Source organism: Acipenser ruthenus, chromosome 24 (genome assembly GCF_902713425.1).
Source record: "Acipenser ruthenus chromosome 24, fAciRut3.2 maternal haplotype, whole genome shotgun sequence".
Classification (NCBI taxonomy): Eukaryota; Metazoa; Chordata; class Actinopteri; order Acipenseriformes; family Acipenseridae; genus Acipenser; species Acipenser ruthenus.
In genome coordinates, this window is record NC_081212.1 from 10,160,955 (window position 1) to 10,177,676 (window position 16,722).

At 41.7% G+C, this 16,722-nt stretch overlaps 28 non-coding genes across 28 annotated transcripts; 14 read left to right on the top strand and 14 right to left on the bottom strand.

Annotated features, from left to right (window-relative positions):
• Nucleotides 1-260: 260 nt before the first annotated feature.
• On the top strand, nucleotides 261-400 carry LOC131700855 (U4 spliceosomal RNA). Its single transcript, XR_009308664.1, has one exon. It is a non-coding gene; the product is annotated as a U4 spliceosomal RNA (small nuclear RNA).
• Nucleotides 401-639: 239 nt separating this feature from the next.
• On the bottom strand, nucleotides 640-696 carry LOC131700823 (U7 small nuclear RNA). Its single transcript, XR_009308632.1, has one exon. It is a non-coding gene; the product is annotated as a U7 small nuclear RNA (small nuclear RNA).
• A 555-nt stretch (nucleotides 697-1,251) lies between these two features.
• trnav-aac (transfer RNA valine (anticodon AAC)) lies at nucleotides 1,252-1,324 on the bottom strand. The gene has a single exon. It is a non-coding gene; the product is annotated as a tRNA-Val (tRNA).
• Nucleotides 1,325-1,451: 127 nt separating this feature from the next.
• On the top strand, nucleotides 1,452-1,524 carry trnav-cac (transfer RNA valine (anticodon CAC)). Its single transcript has one exon. It is a non-coding gene; the product is annotated as a tRNA-Val (tRNA).
• A 1,190-nt stretch (nucleotides 1,525-2,714) lies between these two features.
• Nucleotides 2,715-2,854, top strand: LOC131700866 (U4 spliceosomal RNA). The gene has a single exon (XR_009308675.1). It is a non-coding gene; the product is annotated as a U4 spliceosomal RNA (small nuclear RNA).
• Nucleotides 2,855-3,093: 239 nt separating this feature from the next.
• On the bottom strand, nucleotides 3,094-3,150 carry LOC131700824 (U7 small nuclear RNA). The gene has a single exon (XR_009308633.1). It is a non-coding gene; the product is annotated as a U7 small nuclear RNA (small nuclear RNA).
• A 555-nt stretch (nucleotides 3,151-3,705) lies between these two features.
• Nucleotides 3,706-3,778, bottom strand: trnav-aac (transfer RNA valine (anticodon AAC)). The gene has a single exon. It is a non-coding gene; the product is annotated as a tRNA-Val (tRNA).
• A 127-nt stretch (nucleotides 3,779-3,905) lies between these two features.
• On the top strand, nucleotides 3,906-3,978 carry trnav-cac (transfer RNA valine (anticodon CAC)). Its single transcript has one exon. It is a non-coding gene; the product is annotated as a tRNA-Val (tRNA).
• Nucleotides 3,979-5,168: 1,190 nt separating this feature from the next.
• LOC131700877 (U4 spliceosomal RNA) lies at nucleotides 5,169-5,308 on the top strand. Its single transcript, XR_009308686.1, has one exon. It is a non-coding gene; the product is annotated as a U4 spliceosomal RNA (small nuclear RNA).
• Nucleotides 5,309-5,547: 239 nt separating this feature from the next.
• LOC131700825 (U7 small nuclear RNA) lies at nucleotides 5,548-5,604 on the bottom strand. Its single transcript, XR_009308634.1, has one exon. It is a non-coding gene; the product is annotated as a U7 small nuclear RNA (small nuclear RNA).
• A 555-nt stretch (nucleotides 5,605-6,159) lies between these two features.
• Nucleotides 6,160-6,232, bottom strand: trnav-aac (transfer RNA valine (anticodon AAC)). Its single transcript has one exon. It is a non-coding gene; the product is annotated as a tRNA-Val (tRNA).
• A 127-nt stretch (nucleotides 6,233-6,359) lies between these two features.
• On the top strand, nucleotides 6,360-6,432 carry trnav-cac (transfer RNA valine (anticodon CAC)). The gene has a single exon. It is a non-coding gene; the product is annotated as a tRNA-Val (tRNA).
• Nucleotides 6,433-7,622: 1,190 nt separating this feature from the next.
• On the top strand, nucleotides 7,623-7,762 carry LOC131700888 (U4 spliceosomal RNA). Its single transcript, XR_009308697.1, has one exon. It is a non-coding gene; the product is annotated as a U4 spliceosomal RNA (small nuclear RNA).
• A 239-nt stretch (nucleotides 7,763-8,001) lies between these two features.
• Nucleotides 8,002-8,058, bottom strand: LOC131700826 (U7 small nuclear RNA). The gene has a single exon (XR_009308635.1). It is a non-coding gene; the product is annotated as a U7 small nuclear RNA (small nuclear RNA).
• A 555-nt stretch (nucleotides 8,059-8,613) lies between these two features.
• trnav-aac (transfer RNA valine (anticodon AAC)) lies at nucleotides 8,614-8,686 on the bottom strand. Its single transcript has one exon. It is a non-coding gene; the product is annotated as a tRNA-Val (tRNA).
• A 127-nt stretch (nucleotides 8,687-8,813) lies between these two features.
• trnav-cac (transfer RNA valine (anticodon CAC)) lies at nucleotides 8,814-8,886 on the top strand. The gene has a single exon. It is a non-coding gene; the product is annotated as a tRNA-Val (tRNA).
• A 1,191-nt stretch (nucleotides 8,887-10,077) lies between these two features.
• Nucleotides 10,078-10,217, top strand: LOC131700899 (U4 spliceosomal RNA). The gene has a single exon (XR_009308708.1). It is a non-coding gene; the product is annotated as a U4 spliceosomal RNA (small nuclear RNA).
• Nucleotides 10,218-10,456: 239 nt separating this feature from the next.
• On the bottom strand, nucleotides 10,457-10,513 carry LOC131700827 (U7 small nuclear RNA). Its single transcript, XR_009308636.1, has one exon. It is a non-coding gene; the product is annotated as a U7 small nuclear RNA (small nuclear RNA).
• A 554-nt stretch (nucleotides 10,514-11,067) lies between these two features.
• trnav-aac (transfer RNA valine (anticodon AAC)) lies at nucleotides 11,068-11,140 on the bottom strand. The gene has a single exon. It is a non-coding gene; the product is annotated as a tRNA-Val (tRNA).
• Nucleotides 11,141-11,267: 127 nt separating this feature from the next.
• On the top strand, nucleotides 11,268-11,340 carry trnav-cac (transfer RNA valine (anticodon CAC)). Its single transcript has one exon. It is a non-coding gene; the product is annotated as a tRNA-Val (tRNA).
• Nucleotides 11,341-12,530: 1,190 nt separating this feature from the next.
• LOC131700910 (U4 spliceosomal RNA) lies at nucleotides 12,531-12,670 on the top strand. The gene has a single exon (XR_009308719.1). It is a non-coding gene; the product is annotated as a U4 spliceosomal RNA (small nuclear RNA).
• Nucleotides 12,671-12,909: 239 nt separating this feature from the next.
• Nucleotides 12,910-12,966, bottom strand: LOC131700828 (U7 small nuclear RNA). Its single transcript, XR_009308637.1, has one exon. It is a non-coding gene; the product is annotated as a U7 small nuclear RNA (small nuclear RNA).
• Nucleotides 12,967-13,521: 555 nt separating this feature from the next.
• On the bottom strand, nucleotides 13,522-13,594 carry trnav-aac (transfer RNA valine (anticodon AAC)). The gene has a single exon. It is a non-coding gene; the product is annotated as a tRNA-Val (tRNA).
• A 127-nt stretch (nucleotides 13,595-13,721) lies between these two features.
• On the top strand, nucleotides 13,722-13,794 carry trnav-cac (transfer RNA valine (anticodon CAC)). The gene has a single exon. It is a non-coding gene; the product is annotated as a tRNA-Val (tRNA).
• Nucleotides 13,795-14,984: 1,190 nt separating this feature from the next.
• Nucleotides 14,985-15,124, top strand: LOC131700921 (U4 spliceosomal RNA). Its single transcript, XR_009308730.1, has one exon. It is a non-coding gene; the product is annotated as a U4 spliceosomal RNA (small nuclear RNA).
• Nucleotides 15,125-15,363: 239 nt separating this feature from the next.
• LOC131700829 (U7 small nuclear RNA) lies at nucleotides 15,364-15,420 on the bottom strand. The gene has a single exon (XR_009308638.1). It is a non-coding gene; the product is annotated as a U7 small nuclear RNA (small nuclear RNA).
• A 555-nt stretch (nucleotides 15,421-15,975) lies between these two features.
• Nucleotides 15,976-16,047, bottom strand: trnav-aac (transfer RNA valine (anticodon AAC)). The gene has a single exon. It is a non-coding gene; the product is annotated as a tRNA-Val (tRNA).
• A 127-nt stretch (nucleotides 16,048-16,174) lies between these two features.
• Nucleotides 16,175-16,247, top strand: trnav-cac (transfer RNA valine (anticodon CAC)). The gene has a single exon. It is a non-coding gene; the product is annotated as a tRNA-Val (tRNA).
• The last annotated feature ends 475 nt before the right edge of the window (nucleotides 16,248-16,722 follow it).

Sequence of the window (16,722 nt, forward strand, 5' to 3'; positions counted from 1 at the left end):
AGAGCGAGACAGATAGATTTGCATCTTGGTATCCCATCACTCCTATGTGCACCAAAGCAATGACGGTCTACACTTCAGTTCATATATAATCGGAATAAAAAAGTGGACTCTGTTGCATTGTGAGGCTGCAGTGTCGATAACATAAACCTCTACGTTTGAGGGATCATTTAACTGTACTGTATTATATCGCAGTAACTTGCCCACCGGCAAGTCAAATGTCTTTGCTGTAGGGGGTAGCATTTAGTTATCCCAAGTTCTGTAGCTTTGCGCAGTGGCAGTATCATAGCCCATGAGGTTTGTCCGAGGCGTGATTATTGCTAGTTGAAAACTTTAACCAATACCCCGCCGTGGTGACTTGAAATATAGTCGCCGCTGGCAATTTTTGACAGTCTCACAGAGTCTGCTATCATGTAGTTGAAAGAACAGAACAAATGTTGACGCTTTGACATTCTGGGTTTGGTTTTGTATTCTACTGATTGGGCACAACATTTGAGTTGATCTTTTTACTCTTTATAACATACAAGTGTATTTACAAGGTTAGGGGCCGTTTCTCCTGTTGTGTCAATTATATTACTATGCAGCTGGCAGGCATTCGGAACGCGCACGCTAACAACGCGTCATCTTTCATTTTACAAAACACGGGGCATTCGACACGGAGAAAACCTTCTAGACAAATACTAAAAGAGCTAAACATCAATTTGCCTCCCCAGCCATGTTAATAGATATCTGGCTTTTTTGCAGTAGCATTAAAGTTGTGGTGACACACGAAAAAGAAACACGGAAATCTGTTTTGGGGTTGGGGAGTTAACCTACCAAACAATTTACGCACATGAATATATCATGAAAACAGCCATGCATGGAGGTCATGGGAACTCTCCGTTCTATTGCTTTCCTTTCTCCCAGATATATCATGCACATTATGTAACTTCTCTTCAAAGGCAATTTTAGTATTCAGACTGTAGTTGCAAAAATAATACAATATCTTTTGACTAGAGTTCATCTTTTAAAAACAACTACTTTGCCAACAGAAGAAAAAAAAGGCTAACAGAAGACGGTTTCGCTCCGTCGACCTCTGGGTTATAAGGCTCAGCACGCTTCCGCTGCGCCACTCTGATACAGCTGCTTCTCGAATGAAACACCCATTAATAAAATAAAATAAATCAATCAATTCTCAGTGCAACTTTTTGACGCAGTCTGCTGCTGGACTCACAGAGAGCGGAGAAGACCGCAACAAAAAAACGAACAAGCACATGTTTCCACCCGGTTTCGAACCGGGGACCTTTCGCGTGTTAGGCGAACGTGATAACCACTACACTATGGAAACTTTCACATGTACATTGTTACATTCAGCTGGGCTTTAAGTGAAGACTGCCTTGCACTGCAGGATCCAAAATGGGTAATCGGCACTGTATGCTTAGAGCGCAACACACGGATCGTTTGTTAAGCAACATGTTTCCATAGTGTAGTGGTTATCACGTTCGCCTCACACGCGAAAGGTCCCCGGTTCGAAACCGGGTGGAAACACAGCACGGCATCTTTTTTTCACTGTATGTATTTATTCTCCCCAGGTAAACAGCCACCCAGACCAGAACGATGTATTTGTAGTGTGCATGGTGCATTGTCAATGCAAGTCTGACTGTATATTAAACGGAGTGAGAATGCACTCTGCAACGTTTTGGCTTCGACTGCTGCTTGACTCACAGAAACGACAATGTTGATACTCTGACTCTTCTTCTTAAAATGCATGTTAAAATGCGGAATGTTTTCAAATTCCATGAATTCGCAGGTCTGTACAGAACAAGACGACTATCTGGTCTCACAAAATGTTGCTGGTTCTCGTAGAACAAAGAAGAGTTTGATCAACTATGTCATTCATGCCGACAAAGCTCAGGAGGGCGATCGTTAGGTTGAATATCTAAATTTCCCGGGTTATATCCCGAGTTTCGACAGATGTCAGTTTATTCATATACCTACAGAATCACAGGTACAAATATTGCAGTTAAAGTTTATGCTTTTCAAATCCGTGCACGAAAGGGGGTGCCCAAATCAGAATGAAAGTCACGGGGGGAGTAATCAAAACATCGCAAAAGAAAAATACACTGCATTAAACAAATCATTTGGAGCGGTCTAAAATGAGCAATCCAGGTTCGATTCATTGTTTTGCCCTTTCGATGGCAGCAGTGTAAAAAAATGACCTGCACATTTCTCTGCTGGCTTCGGGTAGCAAACAAGAAGCAGCGATTTCCCATATGATCTAGTGGTTACGATTCCCGTTTTTTCACCCAGGTGACCAGGGTTCAACTCCCTGTATGCGAATTCATTTATTTACTTGTGGAGGTAATTGTCAGATAAAAGGATTGAAAAATGAAACCCCACATTGTAGGATGGGGAGACTTATAACTAGTGACCATTATATAAAAAAAATAAATAACGTTTGCTTATGTTAGATGCAAGAGAGCGAGACAGATAGATTTGCATCTTGGTATCCCATCACTCCTATGTGCACCAAAGCAATGACGGTCTACACTTCAGTTCATATATAATCGGAATAAAAAAGTGGACTCTGTTGCATTGTGAGGCTGCAGTGTCGATAACATAAACCTCTACGTTTGAGGGATCATTTAACTGTACTGTATTATATCGCAGTAACTTGCCCACCGGCAAGTCAAATGTCTTTGCTGTAGGGGGTAGCATTTAGTTATCCCAAGTTCTGTAGCTTTGCGCAGTGGCAGTATCATAGCCCATGAGGTTTGTCCGAGGCGTGATTATTGCTAGTTGAAAACTTTAACCAATACCCCGCCGTGGTGACTTGAAATATAGTCGCCGCTGGCAATTTTTGACAGTCTCACAGAGTCTGCTATCATGTAGTTGAAAGAACAGAACAAATGTTGACGCTTTGACATTCTGGGTTTGGTTTTGTATTCTACTGATTGGGCACAACATTTGAGTTGATCTTTTTACTCTTTATAACATACACGTGTATTTACAAGGTTAGGGGCCGTTTCTCCTGTTGTGTCAATTATATTACTATGCAGCTGGCAGGCATTCGGAACGCGCACGCTAACAACGCGTCATCTTTCATTTTACAAAACACGGGGCATTCGACACGGAGAAAACCTTCTAGACAAATACTAAAAGAGCTAAACATCAATTTGCCTCCCCAGCCATGTTAATAGATATCTGGCTTTTTTGCAGTAGCATTAAAGTTGTGGTGACACACGAAAAAGAAACACGGAAATCTGTTTTGGGGTTGGGGAGTTAACCTACCAAACAATTTACGCACATGAATATATCATGAAAACAGCCATGCATGGAGGTCATGGGAACTCTCCGTTCTATTGCTTTCCTTTCTCCCAGATATATCATGCACATTATGTAACTTCTCTTCAAAGGCAATTTTAGTATTCAGACTGTAGTTGCAAAAATAATACAATATCTTTTGACTAGAGTTCATCTTTTAAAAACAACTACTTTGCCAACAGAAGAAAAAAAAGGCTAACAGAAGACGGTTTCGCTCCGTCGACCTCTGGGTTATAAGGCTCAGCACGCTTCCGCTGCGCCACTCTGATACAGCTGCTTCTCGAATGAAACACCCATTAATAAAATAAAATAAATCAATCAATTCTCAGTGCAACTTTTTGACGCAGTCTGCTGCTGGACTCACAGAGAGCGGAGAAGACCGCAACAAAAAAACGAACAAGCACATGTTTCCACCCGGTTCCGAACCGGGGACCTTTCGCGTGTTAGGCGAACGTGATAACCACTACACTATGGAAACTTTCACATGTACATTGTTACATTCAGCTGGGCTTTAAGTGAAGACTGCCTTGCACTGCAGGATCCAAAATGGGTAATCGGCACTGTATGCTTAGAGCGCAACACACGGATCGTTTGTTAAGCAACATGTTTCCATAGTGTAGTGGTTATCACGTTCGCCTCACACGCGAAAGGTCCCCGGTTCGAAACCGGGTGGAAACACAGCACGGCATCTTTTTTTCACTGTATGTATTTATTCTCCCCAGGTAAACAGCCACCCAGACCAGAACGATGTATTTGTAGTGTGCATGGTGCATTGTCAATGCAAGTCTGACTGTATATTAAACGGAGTGAGAATGCACTCTGCAACGTTTTGGCTTCGACTGCTGCTTGACTCACAGAAACGACAATGTTGATACTCTGACTCTTCTTCTTAAAATGCATGTTAAAATGCGGAATGTTTTCAAATTCCATGAATTCGCAGGTCTGTACAGAACAAGACGACTATCTGGTCTCACAAAATGTTGCTGGTTCTCGTAGAACAAAGAAGAGTTTGATCAACTATGTCATTCATGCCGACAAAGCTCAGGAGGGCGATCGTTAGGTTGAATATCTAAATTTCCCGGGTTATATCCCGAGTTTCGACAGATGTCAGTTTATTCATATACCTACAGAATCACAGGTACAAATATTGCAGTTAAAGTTTATGCTTTTCAAATCCGTGCACGAAAGGGGGTGCCCAAATCAGAATGAAAGTCACGGGGGGAGTAATCAAAACATCGCAAAAGAAAAATACACTGCATTAAACAAATCATTTGGAGCGGTCTAAAATGAGCAATCCAGGTTCGATTCATTGTTTTGCCCTTTCGATGGCAGCAGTGTAAAAAAATGACCTGCACATTTCTCTGCTGGCTTCGGGTAGCAAACAAGAAGCAGCGATTTCCCATATGATCTAGTGGTTACGATTCCCGTTTTTTCACCCAGGTGACCAGGGTTCAACTCCCTGTATGCGAATTCATTTATTTACTTGTGGAGGTAATTGTCAGATAAAAGGATTGAAAAATGAAACCCCACATTGTAGGATGGGGAGACTTATAACTAGTGACCATTATATAAAAAAAATAAATAACGTTTGCTTATGTTAGATGCAAGAGAGCGAGACAGATAGATTTGCATCTTGGTATCCCATCACTCCTATGTGCACCAAAGCAATGACGGTCTACACTTCAGTTCATATATAATCGGAATAAAAAAGTGGACTCTGTTGCATTGTGAGGCTGCAGTGTCGATAACATAAACCTCTACGTTTGAGGGATCATTTAACTGTACTGTATTATATCGCAGTAACTTGCCCACCGGCAAGTCAAATGTCTTTGCTGTAGGGGGTAGCATTTAGTTATCCCAAGTTCTGTAGCTTTGCGCAGTGGCAGTATCATAGCCCATGAGGTTTGTCCGAGGCGTGATTATTGCTAGTTGAAAACTTTAACCAATACCCCGCCGTGGTGACTTGAAATATAGTCGCCGCTGGCAATTTTTGACAGTCTCACAGAGTCTGCTATCATGTAGTTGAAAGAACAGAACAAATGTTGACGCTTTGACATTCTGGGTTTGGTTTTGTATTCTACTGATTGGGCACAACATTTGAGTTGATCTTTTTACTCTTTATAACATACAAGTGTATTTACAAGGTTAGGGGCCGTTTCTCCTGTTGTGTCAATTATATTACTATGCAGCTGGCAGGCATTCGGAACGCGCACGCTAACAACGCGTCATCTTTCATTTTACAAAACACGGGGCATTCGACACGGAGAAAACCTTCTAGACAAATACTAAAAGAGCTAAACATCAATTTGCCTCCCCAGCCATGTTAATAGATATCTGGCTTTTTTGCAGTAGCATTAAAGTTGTGGTGACACACGAAAAAGAAACACGGAAATCTGTTTTGGGGTTGGGGAGTTAACCTACCAAACAATTTACGCACATGAATATATCATGAAAACAGCCATGCATGGAGGTCATGGGAACTCTCCGTTCTATTGCTTTCCTTTCTCCCAGATATATCATGCACATTATGTAACTTCTCTTCAAAGGCAATTTTAGTATTCAGACTGTAGTTGCAAAAATAATACAATATCTTTTGACTAGAGTTCATCTTTTAAAAACAACTACTTTGCCAACAGAAGAAAAAAAAGGCTAACAGAAGACGGTTTCGCTCCGTCGACCTCTGGGTTATAAGGCTCAGCACGCTTCCGCTGCGCCACTCTGATACAGCTGCTTCTCGAATGAAACACCCATTAATAAAATAAAATAAATCAATCAATTCTCAGTGCAACTTTTTGACGCAGTCTGCTGCTGGACTCACAGAGAGCGGAGAAGACCGCAACAAAAAAACGAACAAGCACATGTTTCCACCCGGTTCCGAACCGGGGACCTTTCGCGTGTTAGGCGAACGTGATAACCACTACACTATGGAAACTTTCACATGTACATTGTTACATTCAGCTGGGCTTTAAGTGAAGACTGCCTTGCACTGCAGGATCCAAAATGGGTAATCGGCACTGTATGCTTAGAGCGCAACACACGGATCGTTTGTTAAGCAACATGTTTCCATAGTGTAGTGGTTATCACGTTCGCCTCACACGCGAAAGGTCCCCGGTTCGAAACCGGGTGGAAACACAGCACGGCATCTTTTTTTCACTGTATGTATTTATTCTCCCCAGGTAAACAGCCACCCAGACCAGAACGATGTATTTGTAGTGTGCATGGTGCATTGTCAATGCAAGTCTGACTGTATATTAAACGGAGTGAGAATGCACTCTGCAACGTTTTGGCTTCGACTGCTGCTTGACTCACAGAAACGACAATGTTGATACTCTGACTCTTCTTCTTAAAATGCATGTTAAAATGCGGAATGTTTTCAAATTCCATGAATTCGCAGGTCTGTACAGAACAAGACGACTATCTGGTCTCACAAAATGTTGCTGGTTCTCGTAGAACAAAGAAGAGTTTGATCAACTATGTCATTCATGCCGACAAAGCTCAGGAGGGCGATCGTTAGGTTGAATATCTAAATTTCCCGGGTTATATCCCGAGTTTCGACAGATGTCAGTTTATTCATATACCTACAGAATCACAGGTACAAATATTGCAGTTAAAGTTTATGCTTTTCAAATCCGTGCACGAAAGGGGGTGCCCAAATCAGAATGAAAGTCACGGGGGGAGTAATCAAAACATCGCAAAAGAAAAATACACTGCATTAAACAAATCATTTGGAGCGGTCTAAAATGAGCAATCCAGGTTCGATTCATTGTTTTGCCCTTTCGATGGCAGCAGTGTAAAAAAATGACCTGCACATTTCTCTGCTGGCTTCGGGTAGCAAACAAGAAGCAGTGATTTCCCATATGATCTAGTGGTTACGATTCCCGTTTTTTCACCCAGGTGACCAGGGTTCAACTCCCTGTATGCGAATTCATTTATTTACTTGTGGAGGTAATTGTCAGATAAAAGGATTGAAAAATGAAACCCCACATTGTAGGATGGGGAGACTTATAACTAGTGACCATTATATAAAAAAAATAAATAACGTTTGCTTATGTTAGATGCAAGAGAGCGAGACAGATAGATTTGCATCTTGGTATCCCATCACTCCTATGTGCACCAAAGCAATGACGGTCTACACTTCAGTTCATATATAATCGGAATAAAAAAGTGGACTCTGTTGCATTGTGAGGCTGCAGTGTCGATAACATAAACCTCTACGTTTGAGGGATCATTTAACTGTACTGTATTATATCGCAGTAACTTGCCCACCGGCAAGTCAAATGTCTTTGCTGTAGGGGGTAGCATTTAGTTATCCCAAGTTCTGTAGCTTTGCGCAGTGGCAGTATCATAGCCCATGAGGTTTGTCCGAGGCGTGATTATTGCTAGTTGAAAACTTTAACCAATACCCCGCCGTGGTGACTTGAAATATAGTCGCCGCTGGCAATTTTTGACAGTCTCACAGAGTCTGCTATCATGTAGTTGAAAGAACAGAACAAATGTTGACGCTTTGACATTCTGGGTTTGGTTTTGTATTCTACTGATTGGGCACAACATTTGAGTTGATCTTTTTACTCTTTATAACATACAAGTGTATTTACAAGGTTAGGGGCCGTTTCTCCTGTTGTGTCAATTATATTACTATGCAGCTGGCAGGCATTCGGAACGCGCACGCTAACAACGCGTCATCTTTCATTTTACAAAACACGGGGCATTCGACACGGAGAAAACCTTCTAGACAAATACTAAAAGAGCTAAACATCAATTTGCCTCCCCAGCCATGTTAATAGATATCTGGCTTTTTTGCAGTAGCATTAAAGTTGTGGTGACACACGAAAAAGAAACATGGAAATCTGTTTTGGGGTTGGGGAGTTAACCTACCAAACAATTTACGCACATGAATATATCATGAAAACAGCCATGCATGGAGGTCATGGGAACTCTCCGTTCTATTGCTTTCCTTTCTCCCAGATATATCATGCACATTATGTAACTTCTCTTCAAAGGCAATTTTAGTATTCAGACTGTAGTTGCAAAAATAATACAATATCTTTTGACTAGAGTTCATCTTTTAAAAACAACTACTTTGCCAACAGAAGAAAAAAAAGGCTAACAGAAGACGGTTTCGCTCCGTCGACCTCTGGGTTATAAGGCTCAGCACGCTTCCGCTGCGCCACTCTGATACAGCTGCTTCTCGAATGAAACACCCATTAATAAAATAAAATAAATCAATCAATTCTCAGTGCAACTTTTTGACGCAGTCTGCTGCTGGACTCACAGAGAGCGGAGAAGACCGCAACAAAAAAACGAACAAGCACATGTTTCCACCCGGTTTCGAACCGGGGACCTTTCGCGTGTTAGGCGAACGTGATAACCACTACACTATGGAAACTTTCACATGTACATTGTTACATTCAGCTGGGCTTTAAGTGAAGACTGCCTTGCACTGCAGGATCCAAAATGGGTAATCGGCACTGTATGCTTAGAGCGCAACACACGGATCGTTTGTTAAGCAACATGTTTCCATAGTGTAGTGGTTATCACGTTCGCCTCACACGCGAAAGGTCCCCGGTTCGAAACCGGGTGGAAACACAGCACGGCATATTTTTTTCACTGTATGTATTTATTCTCCCCAGGTAAACAGCCACCCAGACCAGAACGATGTATTTGTAGTGTGCATGGTGCATTGTCAATGCAAGTCTGACTGTATATTAAACGGAGTGAGAATGCACTCTGCAACGTTTTGGCTTCGACTGCTGCTTGACTCACAGAAACGACAATGTTGATACTCTGACTCTTCTTCTTAAAATGCATGTTAAAATGCGGAATGTTTTCAAATTCCATGAATTCGCAGGTCTGTACAGAACAAGACGACTATCTGGTCTCACAAAATGTTGCTGGTTCTCGTAGAACAAAGAAGAGTTTGATCAACTATGTCATTCATGCCGACAAAGCTCAGGAGGGCGATCGTTAGGTTGAATATCTAAATTTCCCGGGTTATATCCCGAGTTTCGACAGATGTCAGTTTATTCATATACCTACAGAATCACAGGTACAAATATTGCAGTTAAAGTTTATGCTTTTCAAATCCGTGCACGAAAGGGGGTGCCCAAATCAGAATGAAAGTCACGGGGGGGAGTAATCAAAACATCGCAAAAGAAAAATACACTGCATTAAACAAATCATTTGGAGCGGTCTAAAATGAGCAATCCAGGTTCGATTCATTGTTTTGCCCTTTCGATGGCAGCAGTGTAAAAAAATGACCTGCACATTTCTCTGCTGGCTTCGGGTAGCAAACAAGAAGCAGCGATTTCCCATATGATCTAGTGGTTACGATTCCCGTTTTTTCACCCAGGTGACCAGGGTTCAACTCCCTGTATGCGAATTCATTTATTTACTTGTGGAGGTAATTGTCAGATAAAAGGATTGAAAAATGAAACCCCACATTGTAGGATGGGGAGACTTATAACTAGTGACCATTATATAAAAAAAATAAATAACGTTTGCTTATGTTAGATGCAAGAGAGCGAGACAGATAGATTTGCATCTTGGTATCCCATCACTCCTATGTGCACCAAAGCAATGACGGTCTACACTTCAGTTCATATATAATCGGAATAAAAAAGTGGACTCTGTTGCATTGTGAGGCTGCAGTGTCGATAACATAAACCTCTACGTTTGAGGGATCATTTAACTGTACTGTATTATATCGCAGTAACTTGCCCACCGGCAAGTCAAATGTCTTTGCTGTAGGGGGTAGCATTTAGTTATCCCAAGTTCTGTAGCTTTGCGCAGTGGCAGTATCATAGCCCATGAGGTTTGTCCGAGGCGTGATTATTGCTAGTTGAAAACTTTAACCAATACCCCGCCGTGGTGACTTGAAATATAGTCGCCGCTGGCAATTTTTGACAGTCTCACAGAGTCTGCTATCATGTAGTTGAAAGAACAGAACAAATGTTGACGCTTTGACATTCTGGGTTTGGTTTTGTATTCTACTGATTGGGCACAACATTTGAGTTGATCTTTTTACTCTTTATAACATACAAGAGTATTTACAAGGTTAGGGGCCGTTTCTCCTGTTGTGTCAATTATATTACTATGCAGCTGGCAGGCATTCGGAACGCGCACGCTAACAACGCGTCATCTTTCATTTTACAAAACACGGGGCATTCGACACGGAGAAAACCTTCTAGACAAATACTAAAAGAGCTAAACATCAATTTGCCTCCCCAGCCATGTTAATAGATATCTGGCTTTTTTGCAGTAGCATTAAAGTTGTGGTGACACACGAAAAAGAAACACGGAAATCTGTTTTGGGGTTGGGGAGTTAACCTACCAAACAATTTACGCACATGAATATATCATGAAAACAGCCATGCATGGAGGTCATGGAACTCTCCGTTCTATTGCTTTCCTTTCTCCCAGATATATCATGCACATTATGTAACTTCTCTTCAAAGGCAATTTTAGTATTCAGACTGTAGTTGCAAAAATAATACAATATCTTTTGACTAGAGTTCATCTTTTAAAAACAACTACTTTGCCAACAGAAGAAAAAAAAGGCTAACAGAAGACGGTTTCGCTCCGTCGACCTCTGGGTTATAAGGCTCAGCACGCTTCCGCTGCGCCACTCTGATACAGCTGCTTCTCGAATGAAACACCCATTAATAAAATAAAATAAATCAATCAATTCTCAGTGCAACTTTTTGACGCAGTCTGCTGCTGGACTCACAGAGAGCGGAGAAGACCGCAACAAAAAAACGAACAAGCACATGTTTCCACCCGGTTCCGAACCGGGGACCTTTCGCGTGTTAGGCGAACGTGATAACCACTACACTATGGAAACTTTCACATGTACATTGTTACATTCAGCTGGGCTTTAAGTGAAGACTGCCTTGCACTGCAGGATCCAAAATGGGTAATCGGCACTGTATGCTTAGAGCGCAACACACGGATCGTTTGTTAAGCAACATGTTTCCATAGTGTAGTGGTTATCACGTTCGCCTCACACGCGAAAGGTCCCCGGTTCGAAACCGGGTGGAAACACAGCACGGCATCTTTTTTTCACTGTATGTATTTATTCTCCCCAGGTAAACAGCCACCCAGACCAGAACGATGTATTTGTAGTGTGCATGGTGCATTGTCAATGCAAGTCTGACTGTATATTAAACGGAGTGAGAATGCACTCTGCAACGTTTTGGCTTCGACTGCTGCTTGACTCACAGAAACGACAATGTTGATACTCTGACTCTTCTTCTTAAAATGCATGTTAAAATGCGGAATGTTTTCAAATTCCATGAATTCGCAGGTCTGTACAGAACAAGACGACTATCTGGTCTCACAAAATGTTGCTGGTTCTCGTAGAACAAAGAAGAGTTTGATCAACTATGTCATTCATGCCGACAAAGCTCAGGAGGGCGATCGTTAGGTTGAATATCTAAATTTCCCGGGTTATATCCCGAGTTTCGACAGATGTCAGTTTATTCATATACCTACAGAATCACAGGTACAAATATTGCAGTTAAAGTTTATGCTTTTCAAATCCGTGCACGAAAGGGGGTGCCCAAATCAGAATGAAAGTCACGGGGGGAGTAATCAAAACATCGCAAAAGAAAAATACACTGCATTAAACAAATCATTTGGAGCGGTCTAAAATGAGCAATCCAGGTTCGATTCATTGTTTTGCCCTTTCGATGGCAGCAGTGTAAAAAAATGACCTGCACATTTCTCTGCTGGCTTCGGGTAGCAAACAAGAAGCAGTGATTTCCCATATGATCTAGTGGTTACGATTCCCGTTTTTTCACCCAGGTGACCAGGGTTCAACTCCCTGTATGCGAATTCATTTATTTACTTGTGGAGGTAATTGTCAGATAAAAGGATTGAAAAATGAAACCCCACATTGTAGGATGGGGAGACTTATAACTAGTGACCATTATATAAAAAAAATAAATAACGTTTGCTTATGTTAGATGCAAGAGAGCGAGACAGATAGATTTGCATCTTGGTATCCCATCACTCCTATGTGCACCAAAGCAATGACGGTCTACACTTCAGTTCATATATAATCGGAATAAAAAAGTGGACTCTGTTGCATTGTGAGGCTGCAGTGTCGATAACATAAACCTCTACGTTTGAGGGATCATTTAACTGTACTGTATTATATCGCAGTAACTTGCCCACCGGCAAGTCAAATGTCTTTGCTGTAGGGGGTAGCATTTAGTTATCCCAAGTTCTGTAGCTTTGCGCAGTGGCAGTATCATAGCCCATGAGGTTTGTCCGAGGCGTGATTATTGCTAGTTGAAAACTTTAACCAATACCCCGCCGTGGTGACTTGAAATATAGTCGCCGCTGGCAATTTTTGACAGTCTCACAGAGTCTGCTATCATGTAGTTGAAAGAACAGAACAAATGTTGACGCTTTGACATTCTGGGTTTGGTTTTGTATTCTACTGATTGGGCACAACATTTGAGTTGATCTTTTTACTCTTTATAACATACAAGTGTATTTACAAGGTTAGGGGCCGTTTCTCCTGTTGTGTCAATTATATTACTATGCAGCTGGCAGGCATTCGGAACGCGCACGCTAACAACGCGTCATCTTTCATTTTACAAAACACGGGGCATTCGACACGGAGAAAACCTTCTAGACAAATACTAAAAGAGCTAAACATCAATTTGCCTCCCCAGCCATGTTAATAGATATCTGGCTTTTTTGCAGTAGCATTAAAGTTGTGGTGACACACGAAAAAGAAACATGGAAATCTGTTTTGGGGTTGGGGAGTTAACCTACCAAACAATTTACGCACATGAATATATCATGAAAACAGCCATGCATGGAGGTCATGGGAACTCTCCGTTCTATTGCTTTCCTTTCTCCCAGATATATCATGCACATTATGTAACTTCTCTTCAAAGGCAATTTTAGTATTCAGACTGTAGTTGCAAAAATAATACAATATCTTTTGACTAGAGTTCATCTTTTAAAAACAACTACTTTGCCAACAGAAGAAAAAAAAGGCTAACAGAAGACGGTTTCGCTCCGTCGACCTCTGGGTTATAAGGCTCAGCACGCTTCCGCTGCGCCACTCTGATACAGCTGCTTCTCGAATGAAACACCCATTAATAAAATAAAATAAATCAATCAATTCTCAGTGCAACTTTTTGACGCAGTCTGCTGCTGGACTCACAGAGAGCGGAGAAGACCGCAACAAAAAAACGAACAAGCACATGTTTCCACCCGGTTTCGAACCGGGGACCTTTCGCGTGTTAGGCGAACGTGATAACCACTACACTATGGAAACTTTCACATGTACATTGTTACATTCAGCTGGGCTTTAAGTGAAGACTGCCTTGCACTGCAGGATCCAAAATGGGTAATCGGCACTGTATGCTTAGAGCGCAACACACGGATCGTTTGTTAAGCAACATGTTTCCATAGTGTAGTGGTTATCACGTTCGCCTCACACGCGAAAGGTCCCCGGTTCGAAACCGGGTGGAAACACAGCACGGCATCTTTTTTTCACTGTATGTATTTATTCTCCCCAGGTAAACAGCCACCCAGACCAGAACGATGTATTTGTAGTGTGCATGGTGCATTGTCAATGCAAGTCTGACTGTATATTAAACGGAGTGAGAATGCACTCTGCAACGTTTTGGCTTCGACTGCTGCTTGACTCACAGAAACGACAATGTTGATACTCTGACTCTTCTTCTTAAAATGCATGTTAAAATGCGGAATGTTTTCAAATTCCATGAATTCGCAGGTCTGTACAGAACAAGACGACTATCTGGTCTCACAAAATGTTGCTGGTTCTCGTAGAACAAAGAAGAGTTTGATCAACTATGTCATTCATGCCGACAAAGCTCAGGAGGGCGATCGTTAGGTTGAATATCTAAATTTCCCGGGTTATATCCCGAGTTTCGACAGATGTCAGTTTATTCATATACCTACAGAATCACAGGTACAAATATTGCAGTTAAAGTTTATGCTTTTCAAATCCGTGCACGAAAGGGGGTGCCCAAATCAGAATGAAAGTCACGGGGGGAGTAATCAAAACATCGCAAAAGAAAAATACACTGCATTAAACAAATCATTTGGAGCGGTCTAAAATGAGCAATCCAGGTTCGATTCATTGTTTTGCCCTTTCGATGGCAGCAGTGTAAAAAAATGACCTGCACATTTCTCTGCTGGCTTCGGGTAGCAAACAAGAAGCAGCGATTTCCCATATGATCTAGTGGTTACGATTCCCGTTTTTTCACCCAGGTGACCAGGGTTCAACTCCCTGTATGCGAATTCATTTATTTACTTGTGGAGGTAATTGTCAGATAAAAGGATTGAAAAATGAAACCCCACATTGTAGGATGGGGAGACTTATAACTAGTGACCATTATATAAAAAAAAAAAATAACGTTTGCTTATGTTAGATGCAAGAGAGCGAGACAGATAGATTTGCATCTTGGTATCCCATCACTCCTATGTGCACCAAAGCAATGACGGTCTACACTTCAGTTCATATATAATCGGAATAAAAAAGTGGACTCTGTTGCATTGTGAGGCTGCAGTGTCGATAACATAAACCTCTACGTTTGAGGGATCATTTAACTGTACTGTATTATATCGCAGTAACTTGCCCACCGGCAAGTCAAATGTCTTTGCTGTAGGGGGTAGCATTTAGTTATCCCAAGTTCTGTAGCTTTGCGCAGTGGCAGTATCATAGCCCATGAGGTTTGTCCGAGGCGTGATTATTGCTAGTTGAAAACTTTAACCAATACCCCGCCGTGGTGACTTGAAATATAGTCGCCGCTGGCAATTTTTGACAGTCTCACAGAGTCTGCTATCATGTAGTTGAAAGAACAGAACAAATGTTGACGCTTTGACATTCTGGGTTTGGTTTTGTATTCTACTGATTGGGCACAACATTTGAGTTGACCTTTTTACTCTTTATAACATACAAGTGTATTTACAAGGTTAGGGGCCGTTTCTCCTGTTGTGTCAATTATATTACTATGCAGCTGGCAGGCATTCGGAACGCGCACGCTAACAACGCGTCATCTTTCATTTTACAAAACACGGGGCATTCGACACGGAGAAAACCTTCTAGACAAATACTAAAAGAGCTAAACATCAATTTGCCTCCCCAGCCATGTTAGTAGATATCTGGCTTTTTTGCAGTAGCATTAAAGTTGTGGTGACACACGAAAAAGAAACATGGAAATCTGTTTTGGGGTTGGGGAGTTAACCTACCAAACAATTTACGCACATGAATATATCATGAAAACAGCCATGCATGGAGGTCATGGGAACTCTCCGTTCTATTGCTTTCCTTTCTCCCAGATATATCATGCACATTATGTAACTTCTCTTCAAAGGCAATTTTAGTATTCAGACTGTAGTTGCAAAAATAATACAATATCTTTTGACTAGAGTTCATCTTTTAAAAACAACTACTTTGCCAACAGAAGAAAAAAAGGCTAACAGAAGACGGTTTCGCTCCGTCGACCTCTGGGTTATAAGGCTCAGCACGCTTCCGCTGCGCCACTCTGATACAGCTGCTTCTCGAATGAAACACACATTAATAAAATAAAATAAATCAATCAATTCTCAGTGCAACTTTTTGACGCAGTCTGCTGCTGGACTCACAGAGAGCGGAGAAGACCGCAACAAAAAAAACGAACAAGCACATGTTTCCACCCGGTTTCGAACCGGGGACCTTTCGCGTGTTAGGCGAAGAGATAACCACTACACTATGGAAACTTTCACATGTACATTGTTACATTCAGCTGGGCTTTAAGTGAAGACTGCCTTGCACTGCAGGATCCAAAATGGGTAATCGGCACTGTATGCTTAGAGCGCAACACACGGATCGTTTGTTAAGCAACATGTTTCCATAGTGTAGTGGTTATCACGTTCGCCTCACACGCGAAAGGTCCCCGGTTCGAAACCGGGTGGAAACACAGCACGGCATCTTTTTTTCACTGTATGTATTTATTCTCCCCAGGTAAACAGCCACCCAGACCAGAACGATGTATTTGTAGTGTGCATGGTGCATTGTCAATGCAAGTCTGACTGTATATTAAACGGAGTGAGAATGCACTCTGCAACGTTTTGGCTTCGACTGCTGCTTGACTCACAGAAACGACAATGTTGATACTCTGACTCTTCTTCTTAAAATGCATGTTAAAATGCGGAATGTTTTCAAATTCCATGAATTCGCAGGTCTGTACAGAACAAGACGACTATCTGGTCTCACAAAATGTTGCTGGTTCTCGTAGAACAAAGAAGAGTTTGATCAACTATGTCATTCATGCCGACAAAGCTCAGGAGGGCGATCGTTAGGTTGAATATCTAAATTTCCCGGGTTATATCCCGAGTTTCGACAGATGTCAGTTTATTCATATACCTACAGAATCACAGGTACAAATATTGCAG